The 16,042-nt window shown below is 40.7% G+C and overlaps 1 protein-coding gene across 4 annotated transcripts in view; it reads right to left on the bottom strand.

Moving 5' to 3' along the window:
- wipf2b (WAS/WASL interacting protein family, member 2b) overlaps positions 1–12,143 on the bottom strand; it is a 70,976-nt gene extending 58,833 nt beyond the window's left edge. Inside the window, exon 1 of one of the 4 annotated variants that reach the window (XM_063037639.1) lies at positions 12,026–12,143. The gene's annotated coding sequence lies outside the window, so the exon portion shown is untranslated. Of the gene's footprint in view, positions 1–2,766; positions 2,787–3,088; positions 3,343–12,025 lie in introns of those variants that run through there. The other 3 variants (XM_063037637.1, XM_063037638.1, XM_063037640.1) reach the window with 3 other exon arrangements.
- Between the last annotated feature and the right edge of the window lie 3,899 nt (positions 12,144–16,042).

Consider the following 16,042-nt stretch of genomic DNA (forward strand, 5'->3'; position numbering starts at 1 on the left):
GATACCTGAAAAAAATCACATCTTCGTTCTCAGATTTATGATCTGGCTACAAAACAGCTGCAATAGAAAGCAAAAATTGGAGCTAAGAGCAAGGATTACAATCAGCCACTCATTTAAAAGGAAAGCTAAATTCCACACAAGAATCTGGATTAAGTTGCTGATAAACCTGATATGCATACAGGATCAAAAAAGTTGACATCCAGAAAAAAAGACAAGTCACACTCAAGGCAGACATGTAAAATATTTGAGATGCCTGATTGCCTACACTTGGCAATAACACCTATTACTTGAAAACTGGTTATGAGAATTACACAGGATTCAGAGCCCACACGACAAAGGCAAGAAGCTACTTATGAAGATCATTATCTCCAATTGATTGAGATTGTGGAAAGAATGATAACAACAATGGGCACAGGTTTATGGTGAGTTTAGTTACTTCTGATATTATTTGTCTGCAAATACTCAAATCTGCACATTGCCACTGTTTAGTTACCGCCCAGTTTCTAATTCATCTGTGAGCAAAAGCTGAAAGCACAGAAAAGAGGATCTCTTTGGGCCAAATCAAATATGAGGTTTGATGTAAGGTTGGAACTGAGTCAATTCTCACTGGCAGACCCAAGTCCAACACCTGAACCAAGCTGCTCTGCAGTACTCCAAGATGTCAATGATATTTGAGTAATGGTCCTATCTTAATAATGGAACAGAGGGATGGACAGGCAAGTACAGATTAAGAATACCCACCCTTTCAGTTCCCAGATAAACTTGCAACTCAATGCTCTCACAGGATGATTGTTCTACTTGGTAAGCAATTAAACTGTACTAGCAAACTCCAGTTTTTGCCAATTAAAACTATCACTGCATACTCCTGGGGTCAATAACTCAGATTATTCCAACTGTCTAGGTTTGAGTAGTGTAATGTGCCTAAATGGGAAATGAATCTACATCCTATACAAGCTAAATAGAAATGCTACCTGGATAATTTTTGTTATACTTTTTCTTTCCATTATTCTTTGGGTCCAAGCTGCTCATTTTCACATTGTCAACATTTCAAACAGAATTCAACAAATTGCTTTATCTTATTACTCCACAGCAAATCCCTCTCCCTCTCAGTTTTAGTTATTAATCCAAGTCCATAAGCAATTAAAACTTTCAATCAGGGTAGATGTAATTAATGTAATGCAATGCAATCTATTAACCAATTGGTCACCTGGATTGCTAAACTGGGAATTGTGCCTTAAATCTGAGTCTAATGTTTTAGATGAGATTTCTTTTAAAGGGATAGCTAGTTTCAGACTTTGAATTATTTATCACATGTACATCAAAACATAGTGAAATGGGCTATTTGGGTTAACAACCAACACAACCCAAGGATGTGCTGAGGGCAGCCCACAAGTGTCACCACACATTCCAGCACCAACATGCACACCATGACTAACAGAATAACACAAACAACAGCAAAACAAGCCCCTTGCTCACCCTTCCACCGACTCACACACAGCAGGCCTCCAACCCCAGGATGGGCTGCCCCCAGGCCTCCAGTCCTTCACCCCCAGACTTGCAGACATCAGGCCTCCAACTTTCAGTCCCTGGCCCACACTCACAGACATCGTGCCTCTGACCTGCAGACAAACTGACAAGGACTTCGACCTTCAGGCCACTACCTCTAGTCTTGCCAACTTCAGTCTTCAACCTTTGGGCTTCTAACTCTGGATTTGCTGATTTCTGGACTTTAACCTTTGGCTTTGCTGACCTCTAGGTATCTACCCCAGGATTCACTGGTCAAAGAACTTTGACCTTCAGGCCTCAACCCCACGACTCGCCAATCATGGACTTGACCTTTGGGCTTCAACTATTTTAATTGCTCTACTGTATAATTCAGAAAATACTTTGGATTTTGAGTTTATAAGTTACATGCAAAAAGTTTCACACAAAACATGTAACGCAATTCTTTTCCCAAACTTAGCATAGTTTTACCAGTATAATTTCCAGGACTATAACATTTCCTATGATTCTGTAAGAGAATATAGCTCCATATATCTCATTGTTTTAGGACATCTAATGGTTTCAAACTACACCTCTTGCTGAATGTGTGCAAAACGTTTTCATTTTATTTCAGATTTCCAACATCTGCAGTTTTTAAACATTTTTTCACACTTTGTTAATGTATTAGGCCCTAACCAAAGACAAAATGCTAGTATTATCTTCTGAAGTTAGCATCAGTTTTTTTTAAACATCCAAAAAAAGGAAACAGATCTTTATTCAGGCCAGAAATCAAGCAGACCACAAAAGATATATAGTTTAAGTCATGCAGATTTATGAAGTCTATACTATGAAAATGTAAGCCTATTAGAACTGCAAAACTAATGCCTGTAGATTTGCAAGTTGTTTTCAGTGTTAAAAATTATTAAGCTTAAGACTGCTTTTATTTATTTCAAAAATATGCAGTTCTAACAAAACCCCCACAACGTAAAGATCCATTAAAAAGTGCGATCAGGAAAACAAACATCTCAAACCTTTGGAAATTACAGTAGCCCAAATAAATGGCATTCAGAGAATGTTCTGTATGATTTGAAATTCTAGAATTACATCTCCTTCTCTCCTCAACTCCTTCAAGCTAAATTAACTTTATAGCCATCATTCACAAGTTCAACAACAGAGATTCGCAGCAAGAAAATATATACTTAAAAAGATAACAGGGCAATTCTTCCTGCGTTCCGCCAAGCGAATGGGGGAGTACCTGCAGGTTTGGTCCCCTGTATTATTTACCTGTATCCACAGGTATTCCTCTGTCTCACACAGTCCTTGGTCCTTTCTCCACCAAACCTGACTTGTGTCAGAGGCCCGTGGGCGCAGTGACTGCCCTCCTTGGAGCAGGGGCCTCAAATAGCCAGGTACCTCGCCGTCCAATCCACCTAGAATTTGGGAGGATCTACTGTTGACGCTGCCCTCCTGCGAGTGTCAGCGCCCGACTAGTTGCGACCCCGGTGTTTGGAATGCAGCTCCTCCTCCTCCTCCTCTCCTAAAATGCACCAAGGTCTAGGCCCTGCCTTCTGGGGCCGGGTTTCGAGTCCATCCCCCAACTCCTTACCTTGCTGCCCCGGTCACATACTCCAGCTCCGGGAAGGGGGTGGTCACGGTTAATATTACGAGACGGACGGCGAAGAAGATCGCAGGTCGATGCTCACCAGTCTCTCCAACCTCTCTAACGCCTCGACTCCAGCGGTCGCTTCTCTTGCGCCGAAGACGTTTCCAACTTTTTCCTCATCAACAACCCGGAAATCTTCTCCTTCTCTCCCTTCTCCACACAGGAGCCCAACAAAATGGAAGCCGCAGCGCGCCCCCTCGACAGGGCATGCTCGTGCACAGGGAGCCGGTCCGACGCGCGCGCGCTACACTGCACCCTACTGTCCGGAGGAATAAAATGCCACTCCTCTGTACAACCAACAACAGCAGCAGAATCAGAATTAGGATCATTGCTGCCGCAAAGCAACAAATTTCACGACGTGTGTCAGTGATATCAAACCTGATGTTATTGTTGTTGCTTGTGCAGAAATTCTGCAGATGACTGGGGTGCATCATTGGTTAAAGGATTATAAAGAACGAGTACTTGTGAATGAATGTTTAGCTGGTGAAATATCAGTTGTGTCTTGGTGTTGGAACCATTGTTTTCTTCATATATAAAAGTTATCTGGTTTCAGGAGATTTGAGTTCTGCTCCCCACCTTCTTGTTCTGACGTCATCCCCTTCCTTTCCAGTCCTAATGAAGGGTTTTGGCGCAAAATGTTGACTGCCCCCTCCACAGATGCTACCTTTCCTGCTTAGTTCCTCCAGTATTTTGTGTTTGTTCTGGGTTTAAAGAGCACATTTTGAAAGTGGTGAAGAGGCTATTGAACAAAATATAGATAGGTGGAATATATGTTTCTTGTCATAACACAATAGACTCTGCAGATGCTGGAAATCCAGAGCAATGCACACAGAATGCTGGTGGAATGCAGCAGGCCAGGCAGCATCTATGGAGAGAAATAAACAGTCAATGTTTTGGGAGGAGACCCTTCATCAGGATGGAAAGGAAGGGGGCAGAAGCCAAAATAAGGAGGTGGGGGAGGGGAAAGAGTACAGGCTGATAGATGATAGGTGAGGGAGAGGTTGTATGGATGAGGAACGGGGGAAGGGGAAGATGAAGTAAGAAGCTGGGAGTTGGTAGGTGGAAGAGGTAAAGGGCTGAAGAAGCAATCTAATAGGAGAGAACAGTGACCATGCAGAAAGGAAAGAAGAAAGTGAACCAGAAGGTGATGGGTAGAGGAGGAGAAGAGAAGAGGTGAGAGGGTAAACAGAATGGGTGATTGAAAAAGAGAGAAGGAGGGTAGGGGAGAAATTACCAGAAGTTAGAGAAATCAAGGTTCAGGCCATCAGATCAGACCATAAGTCCCTGTAGGAGCAGAATTAGGCCATTCAGCCCATCAAGTCTGCTCCACCAGTCCATCATGACTGATCTCAGATCCTACTCAACCACGTACATCTGCTCTCTCGCCACATCCTTTGCTGCCTTGACAAATCAGGAAACTATTAACTTCCACCTTAAATATACCCACAGACTTGACTTCCACCCACAGTCTGTGGCAAAGCATTACCACAGATTCATTACTCGCTGGCTCAAAAAAATTCCTCCTTACCTCCATTCTAAAAGGTCACCTCTCAATTTTAAGGCTATGCCCTCTAGTTCTGGATACCCCTACGACAGGAAACATCCTGTCCACATTCACCATATCAAATCCTTTCAACATTCGGTATGTTTCAATGAGATCCCCCCACGTTCTTCTAAATTAAAGACAGTACTGGCCCAAAACTGCCAAATGCTCCTCATATGTTAACCTCTTCATTCCTGGAATTCTTGAACCTCCTCTGGACTCTCTCCAATGACAACACATCCTTTCTGAGATGTGGGGCCCAAAACTGTTGACAACACTCCAAGTGCAGCCTGACTAGTGTCTTATAAAACCTCAGCATTATTTCCTTGTTTTTATATTTTATTCCCCTTGAAATCAATGCCAACATTACATTTGCCTTCTTTACCACAGACTCAACCTGTAAATTAACCTTCTGCGAGTCTTGCACGAGGACTCCCAAGTCCCTTTGCACCTCTGAAATTTGAATTCTCTCCCCATTTTGATAATAGTCTGGACTTTTGTTCCTTTTACCAAAATGCATTATCATACATCTCCCAAAATTGTATTACATCTGCCATTTTTTTTGCCCATTCTTCCAATTTGTCTAAGTCCGCTGCAATCACATTGCTTCCTCAGCACAACCTACCCCTCCACCGGTCTTCGTATCATCTGCAAACTTTGCCACAAAGCCATCAATTCGATTGTCTAAATCATTGACAAATAATGTGAAAAGTAGCGGTCCCAGTACTGACCCCTGAGGAACACCACTAGTCACCGGCAACAAACCTGAAAAGGCCCCTTTATTTCCACTCGCTGCCTCCTGCCTGTCAGCCATTCCTCTTTTAATGTCAGTATCTTTCTTGTAATGGCATGGGATTTTACCTTGTTAAGCAGCCTCATGTGTGGCACCTTATCAAATGCCTTCTGAAAGTCTAAGTAAATGACATCCACTGTCTCTCCTTTGTCCACCCTGCTTGTTTCTTCCACGAATAACTCCAACAGATTGGTCAGGCAAGATTTCCCTTTACAGAAACCATGCTGACTTTGACTTATTTTATCATTAGTCTCCAAGAACCCCGAAACCTCTTCCTTAACAATGGACTGCAACACTTTCCCAACAACTGAGGTTAGGCTAACTGGCCTATAATTTCCTTTCTTTTGCCTTCATCTCTTCTTAATGTTTTCAAATTTCCAGTCCTCTGGAACCATGCTAGAATCAAGTGATTATTGAAAGGTCATAACCAATGCATCTACTATCTCTTCAGCAACCTCTTTCAGAACTCTGGGATATAGTCCATCTGGTCCAGGTGACTTATCCAACTTAAGACCTTTCAGTTTGCCTAGGACTTTTTCCTTTGTAATAGCAATGGCACTCACTTCTGCTCTCTGACACTCACAGACCCCTGGCACACTGCTAGTGTCTTCCACAGTGAAGACTAAAGCAAAGTATTTATTAAGCTCATCTGCCATTTCTTTGTCCTCCATTACTACCTCACCAACATCATTTTCCAGTGGTCCAATATCAACTCTCAACTCCCTTTTACTCTTTATATAACTGAAAAAAATGTCTAGAATCCTGCTAGTTTGCCTTCAGATTTCTTCTTCTCATTTCTTATAGCTTTTTTTGTTGCATCTGTTGGATTTTAAAAACTTTCCAATCATCCAACTTCCCACTCACTTTTGTTACCTTATATGCCATTATTTCCTTAGCTATTATGCAGTCCTCAACTTCCCTTGTCAGCCACGGTTGCCTACCCCTGCCATTTAAGAATTACTTCTTCTGTGGAACATAGCTATCTTGAACCTTGTGAACTATTCCCAGAAACTTCAGCCATCTCTGCTCTGCCATCATCCCCACCAGTATGCTCCTCCAATCCACCTGGGCAAGCTCCTCTCTTATGCTTCTGTAAATCCCTTTCTTCCATTGTGATACTGATACATGTGACTTATGCTTCTCCCTCCCAAATTGCAGTATGAATTCAATCATATTATGATCACTGCCTCCTAAGGATTCCTTTATGCTAAGCTCTCTAATAAGATCTGGATTATTACACAACACCCAATCTAAGATAGCCTTTCCCCTATTAGGCTAAGCACAAGCTGCTCTAAAAAGCCACCTTGTAGGTATTCAACAAATTTCCTTCTCTTGCGATCCAACACCAATCTGATTTTCCCAATCCCCTTGCATATTGCAGTCCCCATTACAATTATATCATTACCCTTATTACATGCCTTTTCTTGCTCCCTTTACAATCTCAACCCCACATCTTGGCTACTATTTGGAGGCCTATATATGATTCCCATAATGTTTTTTTAACCCTTGCAGTTTCTTAACTCCACATACAAAGATTCAACATTCTCTGTCCCCATGTCACCTCTCTCTAAAGAGTTAATTCCATCTCTTACCAACAAAGCCACACCTCTGCCTATGCCTTCCTGCCTGTCCTTTTGATACAAAGTGTATCCTTTGATGTTAATCTCCCAACTATGACTTTCTTTCAACTACGACTCAGTGATGCCCACAATGTCATACCGACCAATCTCTAATTGCGCCATGAGTTTGTCCACCTTATTCCGAATGTTATGCACATTTAAATATAGCACTTTCAGTCCTGCATTCTTCGCCCTTTTGAATTTTGCCTCTGTGGTGCAATTTAACTCTTTGCTCTGTCTGCATTTGTACATATTTATTTTCTTGTTCTGATTTACGTTCATGTTACATTATCATCTACGTGTAATCCTGCTGGCTCATCCTCAGCTCTATCATCTTGGTTCCCATCCCCCTGCCATTTTAGCTTAAATCACTCCCAACAGCTGTAGTAAACCTGCTCACAAGAATATTGGAGGTTGGAGGCTACCCAGACAGAATATGAAGTGTGGCTTCTCCAACCTGAGTTTGGTCTATGCTCTTTCGCCTATCCTTGATGTTTCACCTTTTTTTCCTGATGTTTCACTTGTTCTTCATGCTGACATCATTAAGTCAAGATATTTACTGTCATATGCTCAAGTACAGTGAGGTACAGGTACAGTGGAAAATTTGGAGGCACAAGAGACAGGAGGTGCTGCAATTTGGAGCAATAAACAATCTGCTGAGGGAACTCAGTGAGCGCAGCAGTACGGTGGGAGGAAAGAAATTGTTGACATTGTTCCAGCGATTTTTTGAGGTTAGTACATGTAGCAATTAACTTAACCGACTTCAGCTGCTAGCCTTCAGATTCGAATATGCATTGAAGATTGAATCTAAAATGCAACTCTCAACAATGGGTAGACAATGCTGATTTAAATTTGTTATTTGTGTGCACTTGGATGTCTGTAGTATTGGTGTGAAGGAGGGAGGTGTGATAGGGGTGTAGCTCAAAAGGAAGCGTGGTAAATATGTATTTGTTTGAATTGTCCTGAACAATTGTCCTTTGATCTCTAGCATGTAAAATTTTGTGTAGGACTGGGCCAAGCAGACCTTCTCTTCCCCCCAAAAGTGTCTCCATATAATGCCTGCTGTATCTTGTTTTGTTCAATAAAGAGGCTGTTTCATATCTACCAGCACTTCCCCACAATGACTTCATTTATGCAAAAACAGTCATTTTCGGTCGAAAGTCTCATAAACACAAAGGTAACAAATAACACACAGAATATAAACCATATAAAAGTGTGGGGTCTTGCACTGGGAAAGAGGTATAAAAGCAGACTATTATCTAAGTGGACAGAGTTTGCAAGTGAGTGCATTAAATGCAAAAAGCAGGTAATTAAAAAGGCAAATATCACTTTGTCTTTTATTGGTGAAGTACTGTTGTAGTTGTAGAGGAAAGGAATAGAGGGTTATGGGCTGAGTGCAGGTCGGTGGGACTAGGTGAGAGTAAGAGTTCAGCATGGACTAGAAGGGCCGAGATGGCCTGTTTCCGTGCTGTAATTGTTATATGGTTATATCCTTTTGAGTGAAAAGAATGACCATGCAAAAGCAAAGATACAAAGACAAATTGATGGTAATTTTTACCCATCCTTGGTGTTTCCCTAACATCTTCCTTTGTTATCAGATTTGGACCCAGCTACGGTCTACATCTTCCTCCATCTGACACTATCTGTCCATCAACCCCTGAATTAACTCCTCCCCAGCTGGCTCCATCTATCTATCAGACCCACTTTCTCTGGATCCACCTATCACTTGATATCTCCAGTTTATTCCCTCTCCCTCACCTCTTTATATTGCCTATCTCCTCTTTTCCAGCTCGGTCCTAATCCAGATTCATGCCCTGAAACGTCAGCTATATTTTGCCTTCAGAGATGCTGCTTGAGCTGCTAAGATCCTCCAGCAGTTTGTTTTTTTTTCACTCAAGAAGCTGATTCCAGGACAGGATTCTTTCATTTGCTTTAAAGTCACTGAACTGGGTTTATAACACTCTGAAGTTATGAAAGAACCCACCGAAAACTCCTTTTCTCTTTCTTCCTACAGTAATTAAATAGTTACCTCTATCATTTGTGCATAAGTGTTTTTTTGCGTAATTTTTGTGACATTGCAGCTGCTTTCATGAAAGGGTGGAGGTAGCCATTGGATAAATGTCTGGTGCCTCAGGAACCAAGAGAAAAGCATGCAAGTAATTGGGCAGGCCTTCACAGATCCTGAAGGAAGAGATTCCAGATAGGAAGTTTATGGGTTTAAATGGGAAATGAGAACCCCACCTCAGCCTCCTGATCAGCCTTGCTTCACATACACCCCACATTCCTCCTGCAGACCAAAATGCCAATTAGCAAAAACCTCCATTCCCCTTCTTGCTTGTATATGGAGGCTGATGGAACAGCATAGCACAACATGAGATATAATAGAACTGGGGATATACCAAGGTTCAAAGTATATATATGTCACCATATGGTACCTTGAGATTATTTTCTTGCAGGCATTCACAGGAAAATAAAGAGGTACAATAAAATTTATGAAAAAACTGTACATAAAGACTGACAAGTAATCAATATGCAAAAGAAGGCAAATTGTGCAATTAAAATACATAAGTAAATAAATAAATAATACTGACAACATGTGTTGTTGAGTCCTTGAAAGTGAGTTCGTAGGTGTGGAATCAGTTCAGAGTTGAGGTGCGTGAAGTTATCCACACTGGTTCAGGAGCCTGATGGTTGTAGGGTAATAACTGTTTCTGAACCTGGTGGTGTGGGACACAAGGCTCCTGTACCTCTTTCCTGATGGCAGCAGTGAGAAGACAGCATGGCCTGGATGGTGGGGGTCTTTGATGATAGATGCTGCTTTCTTGTGGTAGTGCTCCTTATTGATAAGCTTAATGATGGGGAGGGCTTTGACTACGATGGACTGGGCTATGTTCACCATCTACAATGTTTACCATCTGCTGCAGTTACTCACCCAGACTACACTAATAGCACCTCCCAAATCCCCACCAACTTCTACACCAACGTGACTTGAAACATGTCAGGTCCTGCAGATATTCTGCAGTCATATCTGACTGGCAGACCACAGCTTATGCAGCTTCAGAGCTGTGTGTCAGACATGGCTATAAGCAGCACTGGGGCCTCACATGGGACTGTTTTGGCTCCCTTCCTGTTTACCCTGTATACCTCAGACTTTAGATACAACACTGAGTCATGCCATCTGCAGAAATTCTCTGATGACTCAGCAATAGTTGGGTGTATAAAGGGAGGATGGAGGATGAATACAGAGCCAGGTGGAGGACTTTGTCAAATGGTGCAAGCTGAATCATCTATCAGTAATACAAAGGAGATGGTGGTGGACTTTAGGAACACCAAGCCTACACTGCTCCCTGTTACTATTGATGGTGAGGACGCGGATGTGATGAGGACCTACAAGTACCTGGGGGTGCACCTGGATGACAGACTTGAGAGGAGCACCAACACAGAGGCTGTGTACAAGAAGGCCTGGAGTTGCCTCTATTTCCTGAGGAGACTGAGGTCCTTTGGAGTATGCAGGCCTCTCCTTCACATGTTCTACCAGTCTGTTGTTTCCAGTACAATCTTCTATGCTGTGGTGTGCTGGGGCAATGGCATCAACACGGGTGATGCCAACAGGCTCAATAAACTGATTAGAAAGGTTGGCTCTGTTATAGGAGTCAAAATGGACACGCTGGAGGTTGTGATAGAATAAAGGACCCTATGGAAAATCCTGGCAATTCTGGACAATGTCTCTCACCCTCTGCATGCCATCTTGACTGAACAGAGGAGCACTTTTAGTAACAGACTAAGGCAACAGCGTTGCTCCAAATAGTGCTATATGAGGTCACTCTTACCCTCGACTATTAGACTCTAGAATCAGTCAACCTATAATCGAGGAAGTGATAACCCCCGTCCTGTTAGATTGCTATTAACATCTGTGTTACAAAGCTGTGTTTAAGTCTCTTTACCACACCCTGCTATCGTGGATGCCCTGTGCAATACTACCACCACTTCTTATCCGGATGGTGTGTATGTGCTCCCATTACTGTATAATCCCACAGTAATTCTTGCACTACCATCTTATCAGTGTGAACTTCAAAATCTTGTAAAGTTTGTCATCTTTGACTTGTGAATCTTGTACATCTTATATTTAAGGTAACTTTTTTTATTCTTTCTTACTTCTCTTCTAATATTTGTGTATCTGTGCACTTGTAATGTGACTGTGACACTGTAATTTCCTTTGGGATCAATAAAATATCTATCTATATGTCAGTGCTCCTTTACTGTGTTCGAGTCTAGATCCGAGAAATGCCTCCTCAACAGCACTGCAGGAATATCTTCATCAGAAAGTGACACATGACCACGCTCTTAACAAGTAGGGCAGAATTTAAATGTGCCTTGCCCACATTTTGAACAATAAAGAAATAGTATTTTTTTAAATCCTTTAATAATCTATTAAACAGCCAGACTAGAACAAACTTAAACACCTTAATCAGTGACTTACATACAGTTGCTTTCTGTACATAAAATCAATCTATGTATATAAACTAGCTACAATATTTATATTCATTGTGTTCTTTATCTAATGGTGTTTTTGTTTTGCACTGCATCAGATCCAGAATAACAATCATTTGGTTCTCCTTTACACTTGTGTACTGGAAATAACATTAAAAATCTTTAATCTTGAACCAAGGTGGTACCTTACACTATAGCAGGCTAAGACCATGACATCTAAAGCACATATGGAATGACATACCTGAAGAAATATTAAAATAGTGAATGATGTGGTAATTAATAAATGAAAAGGATCCAGAAATTGTTTAAAATTCATGGAAGACCCACTGATATCTAAATGAAAAAGACAGGTTAATGTTATGGAAAGAGGCCTTTTGCCAAATTGGTTAGAGGGAGGAGATAAGGGTGGGATTGACAGCCAAATGACAGATTACCTTTGTATTCAGTTGGGGAACGTGACAGGATTCATTCACACGTTTGCCAGATGCAGCACACAGTCCAACGGCTGATTAGACTTGGACTTTCTAAAGTGTTTCTTCTAATCCAGAATTTCCTGCAATCACAAATGATAAATTGGTGTAATGCAAATTTAGAGCCTTACCCTCCGGAAATTAACTGCGATATTTAATGAGTATGATTTAATTTCTGCCAGCAGTAAGTCATGAGAATTGAACATAATTATGGAAAAAAAACATTATTTGTTTTGAATAGATCAGCTCACCCAGGGCCAGTTCTTATGTGAGGTTACACAATTAATACTGACAGGCTAATCAACTGTGAGCATCACAATTGTACTGAAACCTCTCCACCCCAACCCCCCACCCCACACACATGCATGCACATGCACACAGACACACTCCCTCTGAAAACTGTTAAGAATGTGTTCCACCAGAATGAATCAGCAAAATTCTGAGGAAAAAGTAAGACATTCATGGAAAACAATCTCAATAGCCTATATATCCGTAAAAATTGCTGGAATATTTGCATTAATTTAACAAATGGACTGGAAAGATCATTAAATTAAAAACATCCGTTAATCTATATTTATCTAATTGACATTTTCTGTTTCTCTAATTTTATCATGTACCTATTGAAACGTGAATTCCCTTGGGCCTGTGTACACAGCTGTGAGAGCTACTGTAGTAATATCTCTAATCCGTGTTTGTGATGTATCAGAAAGTACATTATGTTGATGCATCGCAGTGTCCTAGTATGCAATTGAATGCAGCATTTTTTGTTAAATGGGTACATTTGCTACCTTTTATCTTCCTGCTTTAGGTAGCTAATTTTTAGCAAGAATTTACTTTCATGTAAAATGTCATGATTTCTTAGAATTATCCCAAAATTGATTAGCCCCTTTGCTGAATGCAGTATACTATCTAAACTTGGAAAGACCCTTTATGTAGCAATGGACAATTGCCCACCTGATGTATTATATCTTTACACTTTACTGTCTGATTTTGTTTGTTAAAACACTTCTGTGACACTTCTGTAGCACCTTAGGACATAATATTACAATAAAATTATTAAAATATAGAACATAGAGCAGTACAGCACAGTACAGGTCCTTCGACTCATGATGTTGTGCCAATCTTTTAACATTCTCTAAGATCAATCTAATGCTTCTCTCCCACATAGCCCTCCATTTTCCTTTCATCCATGTTCCTAAGAGTCTCTTAAAAGTCCCTAATGCCCCAGCAGCGTGTTCCACACATCCACCACTCTATGTAAAAAACCTACCTCAGACACCCCTCCCCCTTTCCTCCGAACACCTTAAACATTTGCCCCCTCGTATCAGTTAATTCTGCCTTGGGCAAAAAGTCTCTGGCTGCCAATTCTCTCTAATGCTTCTTATCATCTTGTACACCTCTATCAAGTCACCACTTATCTCCTTCGCTCCAAAGAGAAAAGTCCTAGCTCGCTCAACCTATCTTCATAAAACATAATCTCTAATGCAAACAGTTACCTGGAAAATCTCAGCATTGTATCTGAAGCTGCCAAACCCTTCCTATAATGAGTCAACATAAACTGAACACAATACTCCAAGTGTGATTATTTTTAACTACAAGTTGCTATTATTTATTAAAAACTAACTGGTTGCATCATGGTCTGCTACGGCAATTCAAACACACTGGAACATAAGAATCACATTCCCCCCCCCACCCCCCACAATTGATAGCGTCTACAGGAGGTGTTGCCTTAAGAGGCAACATCTATCATTAAAAATCCTCACCATTGAGGCCATGTCACCTTTTCACAGCTACCATCCGTCAACAATTCGGCTTTTAAACCAACTGGATAAACCTTAATCACCACAACCCACTTTGATCACTTGCATTAAGATGGACTTTGTTTCTTTGTTCTAATTGTGTTCTTTCTTGTAAAAATGTGTCTAATATATGTTTAATTAATGTTTTACTTGCGAATGATGCAATGTGCCTGTGGTACTGCTGCAAGTAAGATTTCATTGCTCCTGTACACACATGTAATTGTGCATATAACAAGAAACCAAATTTTGACAGAAAAATTACCCCAGCCCAGGCACTAGAACTGAGTTATTGCACGAATGACAATGGCAAGAACTCTATAATCACACTTACCATGGCAGATAAGGTGAATTAACAGACCGAGTGCTAGCTAATTTACTCTGTTATCTATTTTACAAATCATGCTTTCTGCTTACCATGCCATTCCATTTGCACATTGTTTACCTGAACCACAAAACCATAATTCCCTCTGTCACTGCTTCCCGTTTGATGATTTAAGAATCCATGCTTGGGTCATCAAATATCCCATTCCTTGCCTCCCTCAGATTTTATGTCCTACAGATCACAACTTTAGGACTGAAGCTTGTAATCGCCTTTTCAGTCTGCTTTAACTTGTACAGATTTCAGACACTGAATATTGATGTCACTTGACCCCCAACTCCCTGTCTCACTCATCTCACATTTCCTACAAGGTAGAGGCTTTAGAAATTCCTGCATATGGATCTAGTAAGATTTCTTACCTCTGCAGCCTCTGGATTGCTAAAACACAGGCTCCCGTTCAATCCTATTTTCTTCTCATTATCCTCAAAATCTGGGGCTGTAATCCAAGTCTGCCAAATGTAAAATGATATCATGCTGGCTGTTACATAATGACTGAGGAGAAGAGAAAAAAAACACCTCACTTAGTCACGACTCACAGTAAAATCATGAACAATTCTTTCAGAAATAACAATATTAAGAAATCATTCTATTTGTTGGTGATGCAATAAGCCACTGCTTCAGATTGTTTTGTATACAGTAAGTGTGAGTGTTAAATCACCTTTCTGTGAGGGGAATTTTCTTGAAAATAAACTCTTGCTGCCTGGAATTACAGATGGGAAACAGCTTTTTAAAAATCAATATCAGAATCAGAATCAAGTTTAATATCACTGACATGTTGTGAAATTTGCTGTTTTGCAGCAGCAGTACGGTGCAATACATAAAAAAATTACTACAAGTTACAATAAAAAATATAAAACTAAGTAATACAAAAAAGAGAGCTTTACATAGTGCCTTTAAAAATGTTTCTTTATTATGGAGGATTGCAAGGGCACATTTTAGATCCCACCCTGTTGCTTTGCCTAATGTATTAAAATGAAAGGATACATCAGTTCATTTCTAGAGTTCTGGCTACTATGAGATTGAAACAGCTTTTGTGGTTCAGAAAGATATCAAGTTTATTATCACTGACCTATGTCATGAAATTTGTTGTTTTGCAGCAGCAATACAGTCCAATATATGATATACTATACACACAGTGGCCACTTTATTAAATACCTCCTGTACCTCATCAAGTGGCCTCTGAGTGCATGTTTGTGGTCTTCTGCTGCTGTAACCCATCCACTTCAAGATTCAACGTGTCGTGCATTCAGAGATGCTCTTCTGCACACCACTGTTATAACACGTGGTTATTTGCAGTATTGTCACCTTCCTGTCAGCTTGAACCAGTCTGGCCATTCCCCTCTGACCTCTCTCATTAACAAGGCATTTTCACCCACGGAACTGCCACACTTACCATATTTGTTTCCCATTTTGATGTTTGGTCTGAACCATGTCTGCATGCTTTTATGCATTGAATTGCTGCTACATGATTGGCTGAATAGACATTTGCATTAACAAACAGCTGCACAGGTGTGCCTAATAAAATGGCCACTGAATGTATGTAAAAATTAAATAAGAAGTGAAAACAAAAGCAAAAAAATAGGGAGTAAGTAAAGACAATTTTCAAAGTAAAATATATTATCAAAGTAGATATACACTCATAGAGTCATACAACAGTACAGCACAGAAACAGGCCCTTTGACTCATCTAGTCCATGCTAGTCACATCGACCCGCACGTAGACCACAGACATTTATACCCCTCCCATCCATATACCACATCTGGACATATTCTCTCAATGTCCACTCTGACTAAAGCAACTCTG

The sequence above is a fragment of the Mobula hypostoma genome, chromosome X1 (genome assembly GCF_963921235.1).
Source record: "Mobula hypostoma chromosome X1, sMobHyp1.1, whole genome shotgun sequence".
Classification (NCBI taxonomy): domain Eukaryota; kingdom Metazoa; phylum Chordata; class Chondrichthyes; order Myliobatiformes; family Myliobatidae; genus Mobula; species Mobula hypostoma.